The sequence below is a fragment of the Haliaeetus albicilla genome, chromosome 14 (genome assembly GCF_947461875.1).
Source record: "Haliaeetus albicilla chromosome 14, bHalAlb1.1, whole genome shotgun sequence".
NCBI lineage: Eukaryota > Metazoa > Chordata > Aves > Accipitriformes > Accipitridae > Haliaeetus > Haliaeetus albicilla.
The window spans coordinates 38,666,140-38,688,388 of NC_091496.1; the positions used below are offsets into that span (position 1 = coordinate 38,666,140).

At 51.0% G+C, this 22,249-nt stretch overlaps 2 long non-coding RNA genes across 2 annotated transcripts in view; one reads left to right on the forward strand and one right to left on the reverse strand.

Moving 5' to 3' along the window:
- The window catches only part of LOC138689017 (uncharacterized), a 54,024-nt gene extending 42,354 nt beyond the window's left edge, over window positions 1–11,670 (forward strand). Inside the window, exons 2-3 of the long non-coding RNA XR_011327834.1 lie at window positions 9,673–9,771; window positions 11,250–11,670. This is a non-coding gene — a long non-coding RNA (uncharacterized lncRNA). The remainder of the gene's footprint in view (window positions 1–9,672; window positions 9,772–11,249) is intronic.
- A 3,967-nt stretch (window positions 11,671–15,637) lies between these two features.
- LOC138689059 (uncharacterized) lies at window positions 15,638–22,060 on the reverse strand. The gene is made up of 3 exons (XR_011327865.1): window positions 21,884–22,060; window positions 21,545–21,589; window positions 15,638–16,197 (listed from the first exon to the last, which is right to left on the reverse strand). It is a non-coding gene; the product is annotated as an uncharacterized lncRNA (long non-coding RNA).
- Between the last annotated feature and the right edge of the window lie 189 nt (window positions 22,061–22,249).

The following is a 22,249-nucleotide window of genomic DNA, read 5'->3' on the forward strand; positions in this document are numbered from 1 at the left end:
ATACCAAAATACGGGGTGCCTGTAGGAATGTCATCTGACAATGGCCCTCATTTTATAGCAAAGATTGTGAGACAAGTTGAGCAAAGTATTATCTATAGATTGAGACTATCACACCCCATATAGACCACAAGCAAGTGGGGGGGGAGAGAGACAGAGAGAGAGAGAATGAACTATACCCGTAAGCAACAGTCGAGTAAAATTTGTCAGGAAACCTCACTCCTCACATGGGTTAGAGCATTACCCATGGCTCTATTAAGAATCAGAGTATAGCCAGAAGAGAAAGAAAATTTAAGTCGTTATGAAATGTTGTATGAAAGACCATATCAGGAGTCCTATGTTCTGAGTATCTTGAGTGCCTTTGGAGATATGTTTTTAAAAGGCGTTATGATTTCTTGAAGCAATTCTTTTCAAGAACTTTGTCAGTAGGTCTCCACAGCTGGACCCTTAGAATTGGACGTAGCAGCGCATCCCTTCCGACCAGGAGACTGAATACATATATAAAATCACTGAGAAGCGGAAAGGACCGTATCGAGTCATTTTAACAACCCTTATAGCAGTAAAGGTCTGGGAGAAGAACCTTGGCTTCATTATTCAAGAATAAAGAAAGCACCAACAAGAAACCGGAAGTCTAAAGAAACTGGCCCTTTAAAACTGAAAATCTATAAGTAAGTTTCACGTTATCTGTTTGGGAAAACAGCTGTGTAAAGTTGATAATGTTGGGGTTGCTATTAGGAATATTGTCGAGGGCAATAATCTTTTTGTGTGTTTAGAGGGCGTATGCATTTTTTTTTGAGGGGTTCTAAACATGAGATAAACAAAATGAAACAATTATTGTTTGAGCTATTAATCTTGAGATTAACCGTTTTTGTAATTTGGATTAAAAAAAAAAAATCTAGTTTTGTAACTGATTCAAAGTTTTGTAAAGACACAAAACTTAACCTCAGTAACAGCCTGCCTTCCGATTCCAAAGTCAGATGAAAATCTAGTTCCGTGGAGAATACTGACATTGAATTTAACCAAAACTTGAGAAAAGATGCAGAACAATGAGAATCATTTTAGCAAATTAAATGGGATGGATTTAAAAGGCAATTTTTTTTTTTGAATTTGAAAGAAGGAATTGTAGCGTTGTGAATTATAACATTACCAAAGCATCCACCTCATGGACAAAAGAATTCATTTAATCGCCCTTCGGGAGAAACTTGTACAAGCACCCCTTGGGGCTGTCAGTTGCCAAAACCGTAGAGACAAGTGCAAAAAGGAACTTGGGATCATATTGAAAATATAAAACGATGTCTAGAATTTACTGGAGTTCCAGGATCCTTGTTAGAGCCACCCAGAGTCGGGACCATCTATGGAAATTTAGACTGGTTTAGACAACCAGAGAAAAATCACAGATCCTAAACAGAGCTGAGTGAAGGTTTATACTTGCAGCTCTTCTGACCCCAAACTCCAAAGACTTTCTCTAGTAGCTAAAGCTCCAAGATGGGGATGTATTTGTAGAAAGTATAATAATATTTGACATGATCTTTGGTCCCCTCTTAATAACGGAAAAAATTTAGCTTGGAGTTGACTGTATTAAAGGACAGGCGAAAAGTTCAGGCTTAACTGTTTGGGTGACTAGTGATGATATATGATCCACTCACCTTTTCATGAAGGAGAAAGGCAACTCGTGGACTTTAGACTTAATAACTCTATCCTCTCTCTGGAAGAAATCTCCCTTGTGGCCTCGCTGGTGGACCTGGGTAAATGGAAAAGATGATACCTGGCAATGGCCAAGTCTTAGAACTAAAATCAGAGGGGTATTAAAATCTGTATTTTGACCCCAGTTAACACCTCTTCCCCATCAGCTGACTCTTGACATCTTTCATTCAATCAAGGAAGTGCCTGCTGCTTAAGTTCACATTGGTGTTGAGGAGTTTTGTTCCGGATTTGGGTACCACAGCTGCGGGCCGGGGCTGGAGGAGCCGCAGGTGCGGGCGGTGAGGCTGATGGGGACGGCCGCTCCCTGGCCAGGGGGGGCTGCCGGGGGAGGGGCCGGGGCGGGGCCGGTGGGAGCCCAGGCAGGAGCGGAGCGGAGCGGAGTGGAGTGGAGCGGCGGCCGGGGTGCGGCTGCCCCTCGGGAGAAGGTGAGCGGGGCCGGGCGCCCCTCGGACCGCGAACGTCGGAGGCGGGGGTGGCCCGGGGGAGGTGGGGGCCGCCTGTGCCGAGGCCGAGCCCTGGGGACTCACGGGGGGGCTGGGAGCACGTGCGCGCGGGGGGGGGGGGGGAGGCTCACAGGGCGGCTGGGAGCACGTGCGCGCGGGGGTCACAGCGCGGCTGGGAGCACGCGCGCGCGGGGGGGGGGGGTGAGCACGTGAGCGCGCGGGGGGGTGCTCACCGGGCCCCGTGGCGGGGCTGCGCAGTCGGCCGGCGGGTTCCGGGGAAAGCCCCGAGGAGGACGGCGGGGTCCGTGTCGGACGCACGGAGCGGTAGCGGGGCCGCGCCGTGCCGTGCCGAAGCGGCGGCGGCGGCGGGCGCTGCCCGGAGCCGGGCGGGGGGTGCCGCGCCGTGCCGGAGCGGCGGCGGCGGCGGGCGCTGCCCGGAGGCGGAGCCGGGCGGCGAAAGCGCGCCGGAGCTGCCCGGAGCGGCGCTGGGGGCTCGGCGGGAACTGCGGCTGCGCCGGCGTGGGGGTGAGCGGAAACGGAAGCGGCGTCCCCTCGGGGTCAGGCAGCGGGGCAGGCTGCCTCCCGGGGCATGCCGGGAGCTGTAGTTTTCGCGGACTCGGCGGCCGGGCGGCAGCGTGGCTCTCGGGCGCGGCGTAGTCCTGGCTGCCGCCGCGGCCCCCGGAGTCCGACCAGGTCAGCCTCAGGAGCGTTGCCGGTTTCGCGTGGTTTTCCGCGGGCTTCCCGCTGCGCCCGCTCCCCGACCAGCCGTGCGGACGCGCCTCCCGGGCGCATGCGCCGTCCTGCGCGTGGGGCAGCCCGGCGTTCGCTCGCCGGCTCTGACCCCTCCGGCGCATGCGCGGTCCCTGGGAGCAGCGTGGTGGCGCGCAGGGCGGGGGTCTCAGCGGCAGCGGGCGAGCGCCGGGACCGCGGGTGAGGCGAGCGATCCCCTCCGGCGGGGGCGGTGGCGGGGGGTGCCTCCTGGCCGCGCGGGGCTGGCGGGACGGGAAGCTGCGAAGCGGCCGCCGCGGCAGGCTCCCGGTCCGCCGGAGGCGAGCCGGGCCAGGGCAGCGGCGGGCAGTTCCCCGAGAGCCGATAGAAGGGAAGAGGGGACGGAGGCGGGCACCCCCTAGGCGCGGCCAGCGGGCGCCTCCCCGAGTCGCCGGAGCTCCCCCGGCGCCTTCGCTCGGCCCGTGCGGCTGCCCCCAGCTCCAGCCCCTCCCCTGAAGCCTGTGCTGTAGCCGCAGGCAGCCCCCGAGCCCTGTCGTGAGGGCAGCAAGCTGGCCCTGCGATGTTCTCGAGTCTCCCTGAACGTGGGTGCCGTTAGCAGCGGCGCGGGGAACGAGCGGCGTCTGCGGAAGCCCCTGCGGAAGGAGGGGCTCCGGCCAGGGTCGAGCTACGGTAATAACGGTCACTGCTGCCTCTTTCCCTCTCCCAGAGGCCACGCTGTGAGTGCGGTTGTCCGTTCGTCCCCGGGGATGCCGTTGACTGCAGCAGCCTCAGGCTTGCGTGGGCTGTCTCTGCCTGGCCTCCCTCTCCTCGAGGCGCGGGAGCACAGAGGGACAGGCGGAGCGCTTACTGGCTGTGGACGGGAGCTGCTGAAGCCGGAGAGGCCGCAGAAAGGTAAAGAAGAAGAAACGGAAGGCCATCTGGCTGGCAGCTGCCTCCCGCTGCAGCCAAGAGAGAGCCTGCCTCTCTGGGTGTGGGAGGATCCCGCCTCGTAGTCCACAGCAGGTCAGACCGCCAGGGTCTGTATGCATGACCAGCAGCGCGGTACGGCCACGTAGTGAGCGAGCGAGCGAGCGAGGCTACGTGTCTAGGAGGCCTCATCTCGTAAGAGCTGCGAGGCGCTCGCGTGTTCCGTTATGTGGAGGACAGCCAAGCGACTGGAGTTACGGAAGACCAAGGGAGGAGAGAAGGAGAAAGAAGCGTCTGAACTGGCAAGGTCTCCTGGCAGCTCCAAGAGCAAGAGCTGTGGTGAGTCCTGGGCCCTCGGGGCCCTGTCGCTCCTCTTGTGCCTCCCGGTCCCTCCCTCCCCCTCTCCTGACCCCCTCGCTTTCTCATGCTGCTGTGACGTTTGTTTGTTTGTTTGTTTATTTTGCTTCCCTGTGCCTCCTCTCTTCTGTCTATTCTCTTGTCCTGCTCCCTCTTCCTCCCCCCCTTCCTCTCTCTCTCTCTCATTCGACTGCCCCCCTTTCTTTTTCTCTCTGCGTTCTTGTCCTGCTCCCTCTCCCTCTCCCCCCGCCCCATCCCCGTCTTTGTCCTGCAGCCAGTCGCTGTTTTTTCCTTTTCCATCTCCTTGTCCTGATCTGCATCCGCCTCTTTCCCCGCCTCCCAATTTCTCTGGCCTGTTGCCCTGGCGTTCTTTTCCTCTCTGCGCCTGTACGTGCCGCTCTGTGTCCCTGCCTTCCTATCTCTCTTCTTCCTACTTTCTGTTTCTATCCCTTTGTCTTGCTCGCTGTTGCTGTTTATTTTTGTCATTCTGGATCCCACTGTCCCCGTCCTCCCTCCTGTTCATCTCTTACTCTCTGTGACCCTTTGTGCTGCTTCCTGCCCCTTTTTTATTCACCCTCCTTCTCTCTGCAGGGCTCCTGATACCTCTCTTTCTAAGTTTCCCAACCCCCTGTGCTTCTCACGGTCTCTGTCTCTGTCAGTCTCTCTCTCTCTCTCTCTCTCTCTCCCCCCCCCCCCCTTCTCGTTCCCATTGTTCTTGTCTGTCACGCTGTCTTGCTTCCTGTCCCGTCGTTTCTCGCTGTATCCCTTTGTCCCGCTCCCTGCTCGCATTCGTATTCCTCTCTGTCCTGAGGACCGTCCCAGTTTTTTATCTCCGTCCTGCCGCTGTCCTGATTTTTCCTTCTCTGCCATGTTCCCTGTCCCTTTTTCTGTCTCTTTTCCTCTGTCCCTGCTGCTTATTTCTCCATCTCTGTCCAGACCCCTGTCCCTTCCCCTCCCGCCCCGCCTTGCTGTTCCTCTGCCTTGCTTTCTTCCGCTGCCTTTTCTGTCTGTCTTTCTCTGCCCCATTCCCTCTCCCGCCCTTTCTAACTGTGTCCGCCTGTCCAGCTAGCTGTCGCTTCTTTCTTTTTTCTGTTCCTCAGTACTTTTTTCTTTTTCCGTATCTCTCTCCCGCTGCCCATCGCAGTTGGTTTTTTCCCCTCCGATGCTGGCCTGCTCTTTGTCCCTTTTGTCTCTCTGTGTCCTTCTGTCATGCTCCCTGTGTCTATTTAATCCCTTCATCTCTGTCCTGCAGCCCGTCGCTACTTTTTTTTTTCCTCTTCCGTCCCTTCGTCCTGCTCCCCGTCCTTGTCTCTCTTTCCCTTGGTTCTGCCTCCTGTCCTTTTTTCCTTTCTTGCTCCATCTCTCTGTCCTGCTCCCTATCCCTCCCGCGCTCTCTCTGTTTCTGCGTCCTTCTCCTTGCCTTTCCCCACGGTGTCCGTCTTGTACCCTCTTTGGTTTTCTTGTTTTCTGGGTGGCTGGGCCCGGCTACCCGCGGGGGTGCTTCGGCTGGGGGGTTTGGGGTGGGGGCCTGGCCGTGCCGGTGATGGCGGGGAAATAAAGCCTGAAACGGCAATCGTGAAGCGACGCCCTGCCTGTGCTGGGGCTGCCCCGCAGAGGCGTGGGGCCGGGCCCTCCGCAGGTCCCGAGCACTCCCCGAAACTACGTGTGGGGCCCCGGGGGTGCAGGGCTGTGGGGTGGCTACGCTCAGCGTCGCCCGTGGGCACTGCAGGGTCAGAAACGGAGAACAAGTTTTCTGTTCCTGGGGCTTGACAACAGGCTCGCGTGGCTGATGTGGGGGCTCGGAAACAGACCGAGCTGCGCGGCTTTGGGCCCAGAAACAGAGGTCCGGCCCTGCGTGTTTGGGCCTTGAGAACGGGCTCAGCAGCCGGGTTTTTTGGCTCCCAAATGGGCCCCGAGTCAGCTGGTGCGGGGTCCAAAAGCGGGAGCCGGCTTGGCTGGTTTTGCAGGCGGGTGGGAGGGTGTTGGGGGCTGCGGGGGGAAGCGGGGGGCGGGCAGGGTGCGTGGACCCTCCCCGGAGATGGGGGTCTGGTTGTGTCGGACGCCGAAGTTTGGGAGTCCGGCACGCAGCAGGCCGAACTCAACATCTGTGATGGTCTGTGGGGGGGAAGGGCGCTTTTCAGACCCCACGTGCCCTCTTTGAGTCCAGCTCTTCTTTCTGCGCTGCTCAGAATAGTTGTTAAGTAATTAATCGCGCAAACTAACGAATATTTATTCGGCGTGTAACTCTGATGTTTAATCCCAATGCTCCAGTTTTGACAGCAGTTGATATACAACCTTATGGAAAGCCCAGACCGTTGCACGTAGCTGGAGCTTGTAAGGAGAAGCAGCTGAAATCAGCCGGAGCTTCAGCGCGGAGCTGGGGCTTCAACGAGCCAGAACTGTAGCAAGCGGGAGCTGGAACGAGGCGGGGTGTCCGCTGTCTGGAGCGTGCATTAGCCAGAGGCAAAAGTACCTGCGGCTGTAAGGAGCAGGAGGCGCGATTAGCTGGAGCGTCTTTTCGCTGGAGCGTCCGTCGGCCGGACTGCGCTCCCAGCACGGCGGAAGAGCGGCCGGGCGCAGGCAGGGCTGTCCGCAGCAAGCTGCTCCGAGCGGCAGGGAGGCGAGTTGTCCTTCTGCCAGCGGGGAGCCCGGCCTCTTCCCTCGGGCATGCAATCCACACCGCGCTCCTCTCTCTGCGTGGAGGGTCTCTCCCGGTCCGTTCCCGCGGGCAGAAGCGAGGTGGGGGTCCCCCGTCTCTCCTGGGGCAGCCCCCCCCGCGAGGGGGCGCGGGCGAGGTGTCGTCGTCCCCTCGGTACCGGGCAAAGGGGAGAGAAACCGGCCGGCGGGAGCTCCTGGGGTGCAGAGCCCTTCCGGCAGAATCCTCCCCTGTCTTTCCACCGATGGCTGGGTGTGACGAGCAGGTTCATTTCTTTGTTTCCTCTTCTCCCAGCGTCACCTTCCGCATCACACGAAGAAAATCCTGCGTGGTCAATTCCGCTTGCTGCTCAGGTAATCGCACGTGTCGGGCTGGGGGAGCGGAGAGAAACACTTGCGAGTTCGAGGGCACTACAGATGCTCCACGTTAAACCCACAGAGAAGGCAAATTTGCTGCTAGTGCAGAAAAGCTGATGGAAAAATTGCTGTTCACAGATCGTGCCCTGTTCCTGAACTGGTCCCTTGATGTGTTTTTGTTTCAGGGGAAAGAATGAAATTTCCTGTCTGGTAAATTCAGAGCTGCCTGTTAGCTTCTTCAGGGTCGAGTGTTTCTCTTCTCTCTGTTCATACTGATTTGATGGGCAAGTTGGAAATAGCCTTTTACTTTTTTATGTATAACTGAATTTTTAGGAATATGTGGTGTCCCCGTAGTTCATTTTGGAGCACCTAGATGCCAGTAGAAATGTAATGAGCGAAACATGATGGGAACTGGTACTTCAACTTGATTTTTATTTGGGTTTTTTTTCTTTCCTTCCCCATGAAGAGTGTTGATGGCATGTTGTCCCGTGGGACAATCCCCATTCCGTTCAGCGGAGTCTTCAGTCTAGGACTTTTAAGTGGAAAAAATTTGTCCTTCCAAAAAGGGACTAGTCATTCCTAGGACCGAGGCATAGACTTGGAGAGTCGCTTAAGTACGTGATCGGAATGAAAGCCAACTTTCAGTTGATGTTGCTGCTGTTGGTCTTTGCTTTCATTGATTTCTCCACCACTCCCTCGTGGTTGGGAGCTCTGAATCGTAATGTTTTTCGGTCTCTAACACATTTCCACCCCCACCCCCCAAAAAAAGGAGAGGCAGTGTTTAAAAGTTAATTAGTTTCCTCACAAACGCGTGAGTAAATAGAATTTGAGTTATGATGATTAAAACCATATAAATGACACCAGTCTTGCAGATCTGGACTATTTCGGAACAGGCATTCATCACACGCAGAAGTCGTCAGGGTACGTACGGATCACCTGCGCTTCATGCTCTGACAAGACAAAATGCTGAGGCAGGGATGAGCTCTGAAAGAAGAAGAAAGAGAAAAAAAAAAAAGGCGGCTACAGGGTCACGGTTTTGTTTTGTTGTTGTTTGATTTTAGAGAGTGCAATATTGACTGGTGCCAGCCTGCAGAGCTCTTGTGCTGCCTGAGCTCTCCTTCTCTTTCGTGGCTGTAATTGTCGTTTGGATAATTGTAGAAGAGCAATTAAGTTACTTGCCTCTGTGAATGTGCTGGTAATACCAGGAAGGCAAATGCTTGAACCAGTAGTGAATAACTTGGCGACGAGTAGAATTTCTGAAGGAAGAACAGCAGCAGCAACAGGAAGCAAATAGCAAGTGACCAAAAACTCGCGCGCGTCAAAGGCATCAAAGCTTTCTTGCCGAACGTTGTTTGGCAATATGTTCCAAATGGCTTTTTTTGGTAAACGTAAATTTTCAGGAAGTTCAGGGCTCTGTGTGGCAAAACGTGTCCCTCTGCGTACGCGTCCTGCTACGTAAGTAGCATGGGTCAGTGGCAAGTCCAGTGGCAGGGCTGCTGTGCCCTACTCTCGACGTTGCCGTGGTAGTGTTGCGGTATTTAGACCTTCACGGACGGGCCGAGGAACGGAAGGAGAATGCCCGTTTTCTGTACGGGCTCAGAATGCCGACCCTTTTGTCTGCCTGCCGCTCCCCTGTGCGTGAGATGAAGCTGTTTTATTTTTCTCCCTTGTTCCTGGTCTAAATATTTCTGGAGCTGTCGCTGCTGTGGGTTTGCAATTGGCGTTACTGCGTTTTTGTAGCGGTCTAGCGATGGGTCGTTTCTGCTGTGGCGAAGCGTCGAGATACGGTTTTCGGTTTAAAGCGTCAGAAACTACGTTCACGGAAACCGGTAACTCGCGGCGTAGGGGAAACCGATCTGGCGCGTGCAGCTGTGCTCGCAGGGCTGCTCGGTGGCTCCTCATCAAAACGGCAGGCTGTGTGCGTGGACATCCGTAGGGTTGCGCTCTGGGTCCGAGAGCGTTAACGTATTTTTGCTGTTGGAAGATGGAATGGAGCGTGTGCCTGTTAAATCTCAGGGCGGTCAAAAGCTAGGAGGGACCCTGAGCGGGTTTGGTGGCACAACTGCGGTTTTAAAAGATCTTGACCGTTTGGAGCAACGGCCTGGAAAAAAATGATTCCTTTTTTGCAACGAGGCAGTTCGCAAGGACAGATGTGTTGCTGTGCTCTTTAGCAAAACTACTCAACTTGCGACGTATAGGGTGATGAAGCCTCGGCTATACTAAGGCTTGAGAAAATGTATGTAGGTCTCTATGTCTGTCACCTGCGTGTATCTAGGAAAGTGAGTTCTAGTGAAAGTAAAGTTGCCAATGAGTCAAAAAAGAAAGGGAAAAACAAAAAAGGCACGGTTGTCTGAAAAAATGCAAAAGCTCTAGTGGCCTGTGTCAACAACTGTACCGAAGGTGACGCAAAAATACTTTTTCCTCCGCTCAGTCGTACTGTCTTCGCCAACCTTCACAAAAAAAAAAAAAGGCAGCTTTGGATTCCTACCCAGCTTTGTGCTAATGTTTTTTTTTCTTCTCTCAGCTGGATGTCAGCTGGCACCGTTTCGCCCTGGTTGCCCTTTCTTCTGCCGTGACGGTAGGAGACAGATGGAAAGATTCCGTAGTGGCCTGCAAGTACAAGGTACGCCTACGATGTGTGTCTGCATTTTTCCAAAGGTACTTGCGGTATGGACTTTAACGTTGAGAGTGTGCCAACTCTCCTTCTACTTTTTTTTACATGAAATATTTTAACACAAATACTAAAAGTACGTTCTGTTCCGGAGCACGTTACACCTATACAAAGTTTACTTCCCTCAGTTTATTTTCTCTTCCTGAAAGCATAATCTTCTGTTGCTGTGTGCTTGCTAGTAAATGATACTGTGAAAATAATTTTGTACTAAAAGAGGGAAGAAACTGTTCGTAAGAGTTCAGCTGTTCAGAAGAAACAGACTTTGTTTTCACGATAAAAGCTTTATGCTTTTACAGTCAATGATTTTTTTTTTTTTAAATATCTTATAGTAGTACTCAAAAACGTTAACGGAGATCATTAGCATCTGTACTAAAAGCAGTCAAGGTCAAAGAAGAGACGTGGACAAAACAGGACAAACGGGCGTCGCATCTGTGCGTTGTCCAGGCTTTCCCAGGAAGCATTAGCAGCCTTGTAACTAGTGACAGTGAGTCCTGAGGTGTTTTTGATGAGTTACTGCTTCAGTAATGTATTTTTTCCTTTAACCTACAGTGTGTAATTTTGACTTCAGTTGGAAAGAGATTTTCCAAAATGGAAGTCTTTCTCTCTCAAAGAAATTTTGTTTTGTGAACTTCCCATCAGAGTGGATCTTCAGAGGTGATTGACTTGACAGTAGAAGTCATCAGTAACGAGACTTTTCACTCTCTTTAAAAAAAGAAAAAAAAAAGAAAAAAGTCAATTTCCTTCCAAAGACCCAAGCGCAGCCCATCTTCCTAAAGTTGATGGCATCACTGGTCTTTGGTTTCTCAGTTGTAACAGTCGAGATCACATGAAAACGTGTTGCTCTGCATGCTTCGGTACTGCCAAAAGCATTAGGGAATCCGCCAGTCCTTTTTGGTAGTCTGAGGTATTGCAGCACTGGGGATTTTACAAATTGACTTGCATTGTTTAAACTGTAACTGCCAAATAGCTGTAGTATATGATGTTAGGTGTATGTAAGCAGTTAGGTATTTTTCTAAATGTTTAAAAAGAGAGGCAACTGAATGTTATGGGGATTTTTTCCTGATGTTTTGACGGAGTGCTCTGAAGTACTTTCTTTCTGCCTGGCTTTCAATGGTGTGTTTCCCTGGCAGTTCAGTAGCACCTCTCTTGGGCAGCTCAGCTGGCCAGGTGTCCCTCCGCGTTCTGTAAAACGCACAAAAACCCCTAGTCACGTTATAACTGTGTACTTTGGAGAGAGATAATTTAATGGTATGAATTCAGAGCTGTGCAAGTTAAGGTAATGGAAAAGGAAAAATCAAATACTTTTACAGTATAAGTATTTTTATTGGACGTATATAAACATGGGCACACCTTTTTAGTGTAGAGTGAATTATTGAGATTTATTCTTTATTTTTCATTTTGCTCTTTGGAGTTCTCCACTTCACTTTCAGCTTTATTCACCAAACAAGCAAGATGCAAAGCGGCAGCAGCAGGAGCGCAAGGGCTGTAGCTGTTGGGGTGGATCCGTAAGCGTAGATTCTGATTGCGTACGACCTCGTCCCGCAGCCTCCCAGGGTTATCTCCCTGCAGCAGTGCTGTAAGGAAGGGAGGAGACGTTTTCCAGCACCGGCAAGAGTGTTTACTTGTATGCTAAGAAGGTGTTCAAAATGGTATCGATTAGCCTAAATGCTGATTTTAAGTGTTCAAATAGCTCTTAACTTTTAAAGGAGGTGGTGTATTTCGAGCTGACCTGTTTACCTGGAATCCTCCTTTAGCTCAGCGACTCTTCTTGTGCACCCCCAGCCTCTGCTGGCAGGGCGGTATGAGAAGCTGGAAGGCCCTTGACTTAGTATAAACACTGCTTAGCAACAACTACAGCATCGGTGTGTTGTCAACATTATTCTCATCCTAAATCCAAAATGGCCCTGTACCAGCTACTCAGAAGAAAATGAACTTTATTCCAGCCGAAACCAGGACAACCCCAAACCCTCTGATTCTGGGACTGCAACGGAAAAAACCAAACGACTTTGGGACTCCTGGGAAAGCCAAATGCGCCTGGATTTGTGCAGCTGGAAAGCAAAAAACCCACCCCATTTTCATGCACAAACCCACAACCAAAAGATCACCCCTTTTTATGTTGTGGGAAAGCACTGAAACACACCCCAAACGGAGTATTTTGAAAAAGCAAAAAACTCCCCCGTTAGGGGAAGATTGGGGATGAAGCACAAGCAGTTTGAGGGGCGTTGCTGGGGGTCCTCCCAGCGTGGATGATCTGGTGTGGATGCTCTGTTGCGGGTTATCCCAGGTGAGTTACCTGCTGTGGATCATCCTGGGTGGACTCCCTGGGGTAGGTCATCCCCACCCATGTCCCCCCATGCACCTCTGTACCCTCACCTACCCTCTCCCCGGCGTGTGTTTCTCCCCCATATATGCTCCCCGCTGCTTCAGCCCGCCCCCTTCACCCATTCAAGTTTTTAACCCACGCGAGTTGTTTCCCCCCGCATCCCCTGCTCTTCTATCTCCTGTCCCCCGCCCCGGCTTCCTTTCCCTCTTCCGTACTCCACCCACCCCCCACCCCCCCCACCCCCATCATCCGTCAGGCTCCAGACCCCTGGCATGCTGCCTGCACCCCATTCTCTGTCATTTTTTTTTCTTCTTTTCCTTACAAGTTGTTGTTGTTTCTTTTAAAGGATTAAACTGTTTTCGTTTCAAGCCACGAGTTTTCTCCCTTTCGCCCTTCCGATTGTCTCCCCGTCCCACTGGGGGCGGGGGAGCGAGTGAGCGGTCGCGTGGGGCTTTGTTGCTGGCTGGCGTTAAACCACGACACGAGGTGAGTTGCAAGCCCTGCCTGGCTAATGCTGGAGGCTCTCTGTGTTCCTCCTGCCATCCTGACGGGCCGTCCTTGTTCTTCATTGCCGCTTTATAGCGAGCGCCTCTCGCGCTGTAAGCGGCAGTAGTACTGGGGCCGCGCAGGTACTGCGTGTTGCAGGCAGCAAAGGGCAATTGTGACGCTTGCTGGCGGGAGCGGCAAGGAGTGCGGAGCCACGCTCCTGTAGGGAGCAAAGACGGAACCTCGAGGGCTCTACGGTCATCTGCTGAGGACTACTAATATCCCGACAGGCCTCTTTGCTTTCCCTGCTTCACGTCTGATTACTTTGCACGCCGGAGGGCGGGGCGGTAAGTAACACCGTGCAGCGTCTCTTCGATCAGAGACAAGCCCCGCACAAGAAGCCTTGCGTGCGTGCAGGATTAGGAGAGCGGAGTTCCGATAGCACAGAGGTGAGGAAAGGTGCGCCCACCCCAACTGAGCCCCAGGGTCGCCAGGGTATCGCTCGCTTGCAGGTGGGCCGCTCGCCTCTGGTGCGCTGGGACGCGGCGTTTCCTGCTGGACAGAGCTGCCCCTCTGGCAGAAAGCAGCTTTGGGTCTCTTGTGGCCTGCCTTCAGGCTGTCACCTGAACCAGGTGTTATGTTTGGGTTTTTTTTTTTAAATCTCTCGCCAGCAGCTGTTGACTGGCTGCTTTCACTCCCGCAACCCTGATGCCACATGCAGAGGGATACAGCAGTCCCTGGGGCTTGCTCCAGGGGACCAACCCCCCCCCTCCCCCCCCGCCGTTTGCAGGTCCCTGTGCTGCTTCTCCTCTCTAGATAATGGGGTGGGGGGGCAGGGACAGAAGCGACCACCCGAGTTGTCTGTTGTTTGCACTTGACTGCTGTAAACGCTCCAGGCACTCGGGTGCTTTTTGGAACGGAGGCGATGAAGATGACGGCCCGGGCTGCGAGTGGGGAAAGGGCAGGGCAATGTAAGCCCTGTGCCCCCAGTAAGTAGTTGCCGCCTGTGGCTGGTCTCTGCTGGGCTGAGCTGTCAGTCATCCCTCATCCAGCTGCTGCTCAGAAGAGGATCGTTACGGGGATGCGGATGCTGCTGCCCGGTGACCGAAGGTGGGAACTGGCGTTGGGGAGGGGCGCATGCGCGGTGGCGTGTGTCGGTGGGAATCCAGCTGTGGCCGGGCAACCGAGACGCGGTACAGCAGCTCGACAGCTGCGCATGCGCGGCGGCGCGTTGAGGGCGCTCGCCGCTGTTGCCGGGCAACCGAAGCACGACACGGCGCATCGGCAAGGGCGCGTGCGCGGCGGCGCGCTTTACGGCGCTCCCGCTGTTGCCTAGCAACCAAAACCCGTTACGGCTGCTCGGCAACGGCGCGTGCGCCGCTGCCCGTCTACCGCGCTCGCTGCTGTTGCCTGGCAACCAAAGCGCGACACGACGCCTCCGCAATCGCGCATGCGCGGCGGCGCGGTTTACGGCCTCCTCCTGTTGCCTAGCAACCAAAAGGTGTTACGGCAGCTCGGCAACCGCGCATGTGCGTTGGCGCGTTTGCGACACTGGCCACTGTTGCCCGGCAACCGAAGCGCGGCGCGGCGCCTCGGCAACCGCGCATGCGCGGCGGCGCGGTTTACGGCGCTCCTGCTGTCGCCTGGCAACCGAAACGCGGCCCTGGCGTTCGGGAGCCGCGCATGCGCGATGGCGCCTTTTGCCGCCCTCCTGCTGTTGCCTAGCTACCAAAACGCGGTACGGCAGCTCGGAGCCGCGCATGCGCGGTGGCGGCGCGTTTCGCCAGCGCTCTCTTCCGCCACCTATTGAACAGACTTCGGTACTGCAGCTGGGCCGCCGCCCATGCGTGCTGGCGCCTTGTGCCAAGCGCTCGCCGCTGCCACCTCGCGGCCAATGTTCGGTACTGCAGCTCGGAGGCTGCGAGGGCGCGGGGCTGCCGCTGTCCTGCACGTGCCGTCCGACGGTAGCGGCAGTGCGGCACCGGCGGGAGGCGCCGCCGCGCTCCTTGCTTCCTCCCGGTGACGAACCGCCGCCGGCAAGGAAAGCTTGCACGGGCTCTCTGCCTGGCCTCCCTCTCCTCGCGGCGCGGGAGCACAAAGGGACAGGCGGGGCGCTGACCGGCTGCGGGCAGGCGCTGCTGCGGCTGAAGCTGGAGAGGCCGGAGAAAGGTAGAGAAGAAGAAATGGAAGGCTGGCCGGCCAGCAGCTGCCCCCCACTGCAGGCAAGAGAGAGCCTGCCTCTCCGCGTGTGGAAGGATCCCTCTTCGTAGTCCGCAGCAGGTCAGACCGCCGAGGTGCACCGCAGGGTCCGTACCCAGCACCGACGGTGCGGTACGGCCACGTAGCGTGCGAGCGAGCGAGGCTCCGTGCCTAGGAGGCCTCGTCCTGCAAGACCTATGAGACACGTGTTCTCCTAGGGGGAGGACGGCCGCGCCGCCGGAGTTACAGAAGAGGAGGGCAGCGGGAGAGGAGCAGAAAGAAGCGTCTGAACTGGCAAATTCTCCTGGCGGTGCCAAGAACAAGAGCTGTGGTGAGCCCCGGGCCCTCGGGGCCCTGTCTCCCCTCTTCCGCGTTCTGGTCCCTCCCTGCCCCTCCCCTGGTCCCCTCTCTTTCCCACACCGCTGCCTTTTTTTTTTTTTTTCTTTTCCTCCCTTGTACCCCTGATACTGAAAAGCCGGTCGAAGAAACTCCCTAAGACTCGTTTTGGAGTTTTAGAAAGCAGGCATTCTTCATTGCAGCGCTGGATGCACGGGGGATAGTTGCACCTAGCGTGCATGGCACAAACAGGTTACACAGAATAACTAATTGCATGTTAATCAGATTAGTATACATATACGTAAAAACGATGGCAACCGATTATCGTAGTACTGCCTACATCCGATCACGCGCAATGAAGGATCCATTTGAGACGAAGGGCTGCTTTTGCAACCAGCGACCCATCTGAAGTTCTTGGTGGCTGTCCCTGAAGTCTTTATTCTTGTCCTTGTTCTTTGATCTTGAAGCTTAACGCAGTTTCAATCACATGTGGTCAGTTTCAGCATTGTTCTCATCTAGCGTACAGGAACATGTAGTCATAAGAGCAAAGAACTGCAAAACTTAGGAGTACCTACCTCTGCTAGTTAATTGCTTGGCTATACTTTTGTCTATTGTTTCAATCGTAGTGTTAGTATAAGATTTCTAATAATTATTTACCAAATCTCACTTTTGCAGTCACCTAGCAGCAAACCAGTTTCCACAGCTGGTACAAAATATTAAAACCATCCCAATATTTAGACGTGCCATACAGAACGTATGGAAATAGGCTATCAGAGGTGTCCGAGGGGCAGAGGGAGCGCCGGGGGGCGCCCCGAGACCCGGAGCAGACTCGCTGGCAGGACTCGATAGGCACGCGACTGACTGAATAAACGCTGGCCGCCCGTCCCCTTTGCCCTCCGGGCTGCGTTTGCGCTCCCTTTGCACGAGGCGAGGGGCCGTGAGGGAGCCCAGGGGAGGAGGAGGTGAGGCGCTGGGGGGGGGGTCGGGCCGTGCCCCCACCCCATTCCTGCTGGGCTCCAGCTGTTGCAAATATTCTGGTAAAGAAATCAAAATTTAATCCCATAGAAGAGTTAGGTTTGATTAAGAAGTAAAATTGTGAAGCATAACGTATAGGATCGTTAAGTTTGAAACGTAGCCATAGAAACTTTAGGAACTGTGTTCGCGTGACTCTAGGAACCTTAATATTGTTAAAGTTTGAAATAGCTAACCCTAGAAACCTCACCAGGAAGTTACTGGTTTTTCTACGTTCTGTTTCAGGAAACTAAGGAAACCGTCGTGGACACCAGTTTGCTGCTTGGAAACCCCCTTACCCTTCCCATCTCGATTTGAGTATCGAAGGTTCCAGTCAGCAGAGCTAAGTGTAACTGACCAATGATTGTTTTTAAATAAGAATATTGATAAGGTTATATAATCAAAGGACCGATCATTATAAAGGTTAAATTTAAGAACGAGCAGAGTATGCATTTTTACGGAAGGAGCTTAGGTAACAATGACCTGACAAGAAAAGTCTGTAAAAACCGATGGATTTTGATACTAAGCGGGACACGCCTTTGGAGGAGCGATCCCCCGTGTCCCCAGCGCTGCGATAAACAAAGTGCCTGCTTCTTAACTTCACGTTGGTGTTAAGGAGTTTTATTCCGGATTTCGGTAGCGGTTTCGGCGACCCAGATGGGACCTTGCGAGTGAGACTGGACGAGATCGAGTGTCGATCGAACTCCGGCCGGCACCGAGGTATTCTCGGGGAGAACCATCACCCTCGACTCGCAAAGCTCCTCGCAGCGTTCCCTGGAAAAAAGGTAAGGCGCTGCTTCTTTGGAATTGGTTTGGAAAGCCCGCCCGTGAGGCGCGGCGAAAGCTTCGCAGGGTTGGGGCTTGGAGGGTACCCGTCTGCAGCGGAAGCCTAGGCGTCTGCCTGTAAGTCATATTGCTGGGTTGGACTTTGTGTATTATTTGGGACAATTGTCATTTGCGTTTCTTTGGTATTTGGTATTTGAATGTATATAAGTATAATGGCATTAGCAAAATTGTTTAAGAATAAGAGTGCAGGAAATAGAACTGCTGATGAAAAGTTACCAAAAACATCACCGTTGGGACGTTTATTGGCACATTGGGGTGAATTGCAGGAAAAATGGTAAACAAACAGAACTTTGAGTTACAATACTATATTGCAGTTACTGTTGTTTTGTAGGAGAGAGAGTAAATGGAATAAAGTGCCATATGTAGATTTGTTCTTTTTAAGTGAACGTATCTGACGGGGACCGGAGGGGAGTCTCCCAGCACAACCTCTGGTTACAGCTAAACTGGGAGAACAGAAAATTGAATTTGAATTGACACTCGAGTCACCTTTTCAGTTTTAAATACCTTAGAGGGAGAGTTGAGTTTTGAAGAAATTGGTGGTGTCGGCGCAACAAGTGAACGAGCAACTAGACCCTTCTTTAAATCTTTAACAATGAAATTAGGAAAGCAACGGGTCACTCAGCAGTTTTTGTATGTGCCAAATTCTCCTCAAATCCTGTTAAGGAGAGATCTATTTGAGAACTTAGAGGCAGAAATTAAATTTAAAAATGGAGAGATTAAAACTTTAATTCCAGAAACTAAACGTATCGAAGCAGTGGCTTTGTTGTTAACAGGACGGTTACCGACAGCAGAAGATTATACCAGTCAAAGTATAATGCTGTAATTCCAATCGTCTGGACCGGGAAGTTCCTGGTAAATCCAAAAAGCAGAACCTGTGAGAGTTGATTTAAAGCCAGGATCGAATCCGGTAAGAATTAAACGATAGCCCTTAAAACCGGAAAGTCGGAAAGGGTTAGTAATGGTAATACAAAAATTTTTAAGATACAAATTGTTAATAGAATGTGAATCCAGATATAACACCCCGATCTTGCCTGTTAAAAGGCTAATGAAAAAGATGATAGATTAGTTCAAGACCTCCTCAGAGCAATAAATCAAATAGTACAAGATATTCATCCGGTAGTAGCAAATCCTTATACTTTGTTAACAACCCTAACGGAGAAACAAGAATGGTTCACAGTGTTAGACGGAAAAGATGCCTTTTTCCGTATTCCCTTGGATCCCAATAGTCAAGAGGTTTTCGCTTTGGAATGGGAAAATCCTGAGACTGGGAGAAAAAACACAATATACGTGGACAGTCTTGCCTCAAGGCTTTAAGAATAGTCTTACCGTGTTTGGAAATCAATTGGCACGAGAATTAGGGATTTGGAAGAAAGAAAATAATCAAGAAATCTTGCTGAAATATATGGATGATCTGTTAATTGTAGCTGAGACGGAAGAACAACGCACAAAGTTAACTATTCACTTTTTGAACTTTTGGGGAATCAGTGGATATCGAGTGTCAAAAGAAAAAAAACCAAATAACCCAGAAAGAAGAAACTTATTTGAGTTTTAAAATCCTAAAAGGACAGAGACAATTGGGAACTGAGAGAAAAGAGGCAATTTGTCGTCTCCCCGAACCTAAGACTAAAACAATGAATGACGAGCATTTCCGGGAATGGTTGAGTGGTGTCACCTGTAGATTATAAATTGTGGCTTGCTGGCCCGACCTCTATAGGAGCAGCTCAAAACCTCAAACAACGGATTGGACCGATGCCAAGAAAGCTACTTTCCAAGAATGGAAACAGGCTGTAATAGGGGTGCCAGCCCTAGGCCTGCCAGATCTCACAAAGACACTTGAACTTTTTGCTCATGAAAGAAGAGGTATAGCTCTGGGTATCCTGGCCCAATATTTAGGGCCAAGTGGGCGAGCCGTGGCCTACTTCTCGAAGCGAGTAGGTAACGTGAGTCTGGGATGCTCTGGTCGTCCGAGAGCCGTCGCTGCAACTGCGCTACTGATCCAGGAAGCTCGTAAGTTCACCTGAGGACAAAGGATTAGAGGACAAAGGATTGCTGTACGTTTCCCATATGATAACTGCTGTGATAAAACAGAAAGGGGGGCACTGGTTATCCCCTAGCAGAATGCGGAAATACCAAGTGGCGTTGCTGGAACAAGAGGATGTTTACCTAAAAACTACTACCACCGTTAACCCTGTTGCATTTTCAACAACTGATCAAGTTAAAGGAGAACTGGAACGTGACTGCTTGCAGACAATCGAAAGAGTTTACTCCAGCTGACTGGACCTCTGAGATGTGCCGCTAGAAGAAACAGATTGGGAACTATATGCCGACGGAAGCGGTTCCATCTGTGAAGGAAAACGTTTATCAAGATAGACAATAACTACCGAGGAGGTAATTGCGTTGCCAACTTTGCCTTCGACGATATCTGCCCAAAAGGCTGAATCGATAGCTCTTATTCGAGCTCTGGAACTAAGTCAAGGAAAGCGAGTCAACACTTGGACAGACTCAAAGTACGCTTTTGGAGTAGTACGTGCACACGGAGCGATACGGAGAGAAAGAGGACCGTTATCTGCACGAGGAACCGCCATTCAGCGCGCAGAACAAATACCGAAATGGTGAGAAACCGTTCAAAAACCAACAGCAGTCACGATAATGCACTGCAAAGCACATCAGTTAGGTAAGACCGGTCCTAACGCAGGTAACCGACTGGCTGATAAAGCTGCTAAAGAGGCTGCGGAAAAAGGCATCCTAGCACTAGTTCCAGAGAAAAGTATAAAATTGCCTAAAGAAACTCCAAATTATAACGAAAAAGATGAAGAATTAATTATTAGATTGCAGGCTAACAAAATGAAACAGGATAGGCTGTAACACCGACAGGTCAAATAATAGTCCCACCCACAATAATAAGAGAAATTGCCCGAGCTGAACATCACAAAGTCTATTGGGGAACAGAAAGTGAAATACGACAAAGATTGTTTAAACAATTAGAAGCGGATGTGAAATTTATATATAAAAATATCCCCGAATCAGTAATAAGATCATCTTTGGGATTATGAAATAAGGAAATTTTTTAGGAGAATATTAGCAACTTGATTTTATAGAATTGCCTTGAAAAGAAGGATATATCCTAGTTTGAGTTGATATCTTTACTGGGTGGCCCGAGGCTTTCCCTTGTCGCACCAACAAAGCAAGGGAAGCGCTCAAAGTCTTGCTCAAAGAGATAATACCAAAATACGGGGTGCCTGTAGGAATGTCATCTGACAATGGCCCTCATTTTATAGCAAAGATTGTGAGACAAGTTGAGCAAAGTATTATCTATAGATTGAGACTATCACACCCCATATAGACCACAAGCAAGTGGGGGGGGAGAGAGACAGAGAGAGAGAGAATGAACTATACCCGTAAGCAACAGTCGAGTAAAATTTGTCAGGAAACCTCACTCCTCACATGGGTTAGAGCATTACCCATGGCTCTATTAAGAATCAGAGTATAGCCAGAAGAGAAAGAAAATTTAAGTCGTTATGAAATGTTGTATGAAAGACCATATCAGGAGTCCTATGTTCTGAGTATCTTGAGTGCCTTTGGAGATATGTTTTTAAAAGGCGTTATGATTTCTTGAAGCAATTCTTTTCAAGAACTTTGTCAGTAGGTCTCCACAGCTGGACCCTTAGAATTGGACGTAGCAGCGCATCCCTTCCGACCAGGAGACTGAATACATATATAAAATCACTGAGAAGCGGAAAGGACCGTATCGAGTCATTTTAACAACCCTTATAGCAGTAAAGGTCTGGGAGAAGAACCTTGGCTTCATTATTCAAGAATAAAGAAAGCACCAACAAGAAACCGGAAGTCTAAAGAAACTGGCCCTTTAAAACTGAAAATCTATAAGTAAGTTTCACGTTATCTGTTTGGGAAAACAGCTGTGTAAAGTTGATAATGTTGGGGTTGCTATTAGGAATATTGTCGAGGGCAATAATCTTTTTGTGTGTTTAGAGGGCGTATGCATTTTTTTTTGAGGGGTTCTAAACATGAGATAAACAAAATGAAACAATTATTGTTTGAGCTATTAATCTTGAGATTAACCGTTTTTGTAATTTGGATTAAAAAAAAAAAATCTAGTTTTGTAACTGATTCAAAGTTTTGTAAAGACACAAAACTTAACCTCAGTAACAGCCTGCCTTCCGATTCCAAAGTCAGATGAAAATCTAGTTCCGTGGAGAATACTGACATTGAATTTAACCAAAACTTGAGAAAAGATGCAGAACAATGAGAATCATTTTAGCAAATTAAATGGGATGGATTTAAAAGGCAATTTTTTTTTTTGAATTTGAAAGAAGGAATTGTAGCGTTGTGAATTATAACATTACCAAAGCATCCACCTCATGGACAAAAGAATTCATTTAATCGCCCTTCGGGAGAAACTTGTACAAGCACCCCTTGGGGCTGTCAGTTGCCAAAACCGTAGAGACAAGTGCAAAAAGGAACTTGGGATCATATTGAAAATATAAAACGATGTCTAGAATTTACTGGAGTTCCAGGATCCTTGTTAGAGCCACCCAGAGTCGGGACCATCTATGGAAATTTAGACTGGTTTAGACAACCAGAGAAAAATCACAGATCCTAAACAGAGCTGAGTGAAGGTTTATACTTGCAGCTCTTCTGACCCCAAACTCCAAAGACTTTCTCTAGTAGCTAAAGCTCCAAGATGGGGATGTATTTGTAGAAAGTATAATAATATTTGACATGATCTTTGGTCCCCTCTTAATAACGGAAAAAATTTAGCTTGGAGTTGACTGTATTAAAGGACAGGCGAAAAGTTCAGGCTTAACTGTTTGGGTGACTAGTGATGATATATGATCCACTCACCTTTTCATGAAGGAGAAAGGCAACTCGTGGACTTTAGACTTAATAACTCTATCCTCTCTCTGGAAGAAATCTCCCTTGTGGCCTCGCTGGTGGACCTGGGTAAATGGAAAAGATGATACCTGGCAATGGCCAAGTCTTAGAACTAAAATCAGAGGGGTATTAAAATCTGTATTTTGACCCCAGTTAACACCTCTTCCCCATCAGCTGACTCTTGACATCTTTCATTCAATCAAGGAAGTGCCTGCTGCTTAAGTTCACATTGGTGTTGAGGAGTTTTGTTCCGGATTTGGGTACCACAGCTGCGGGCCGGGGCTGGAGGAGCCGCAGGTGCGGGCGGTGAGGCTGATGGGGACGGCCGCTCCCTGG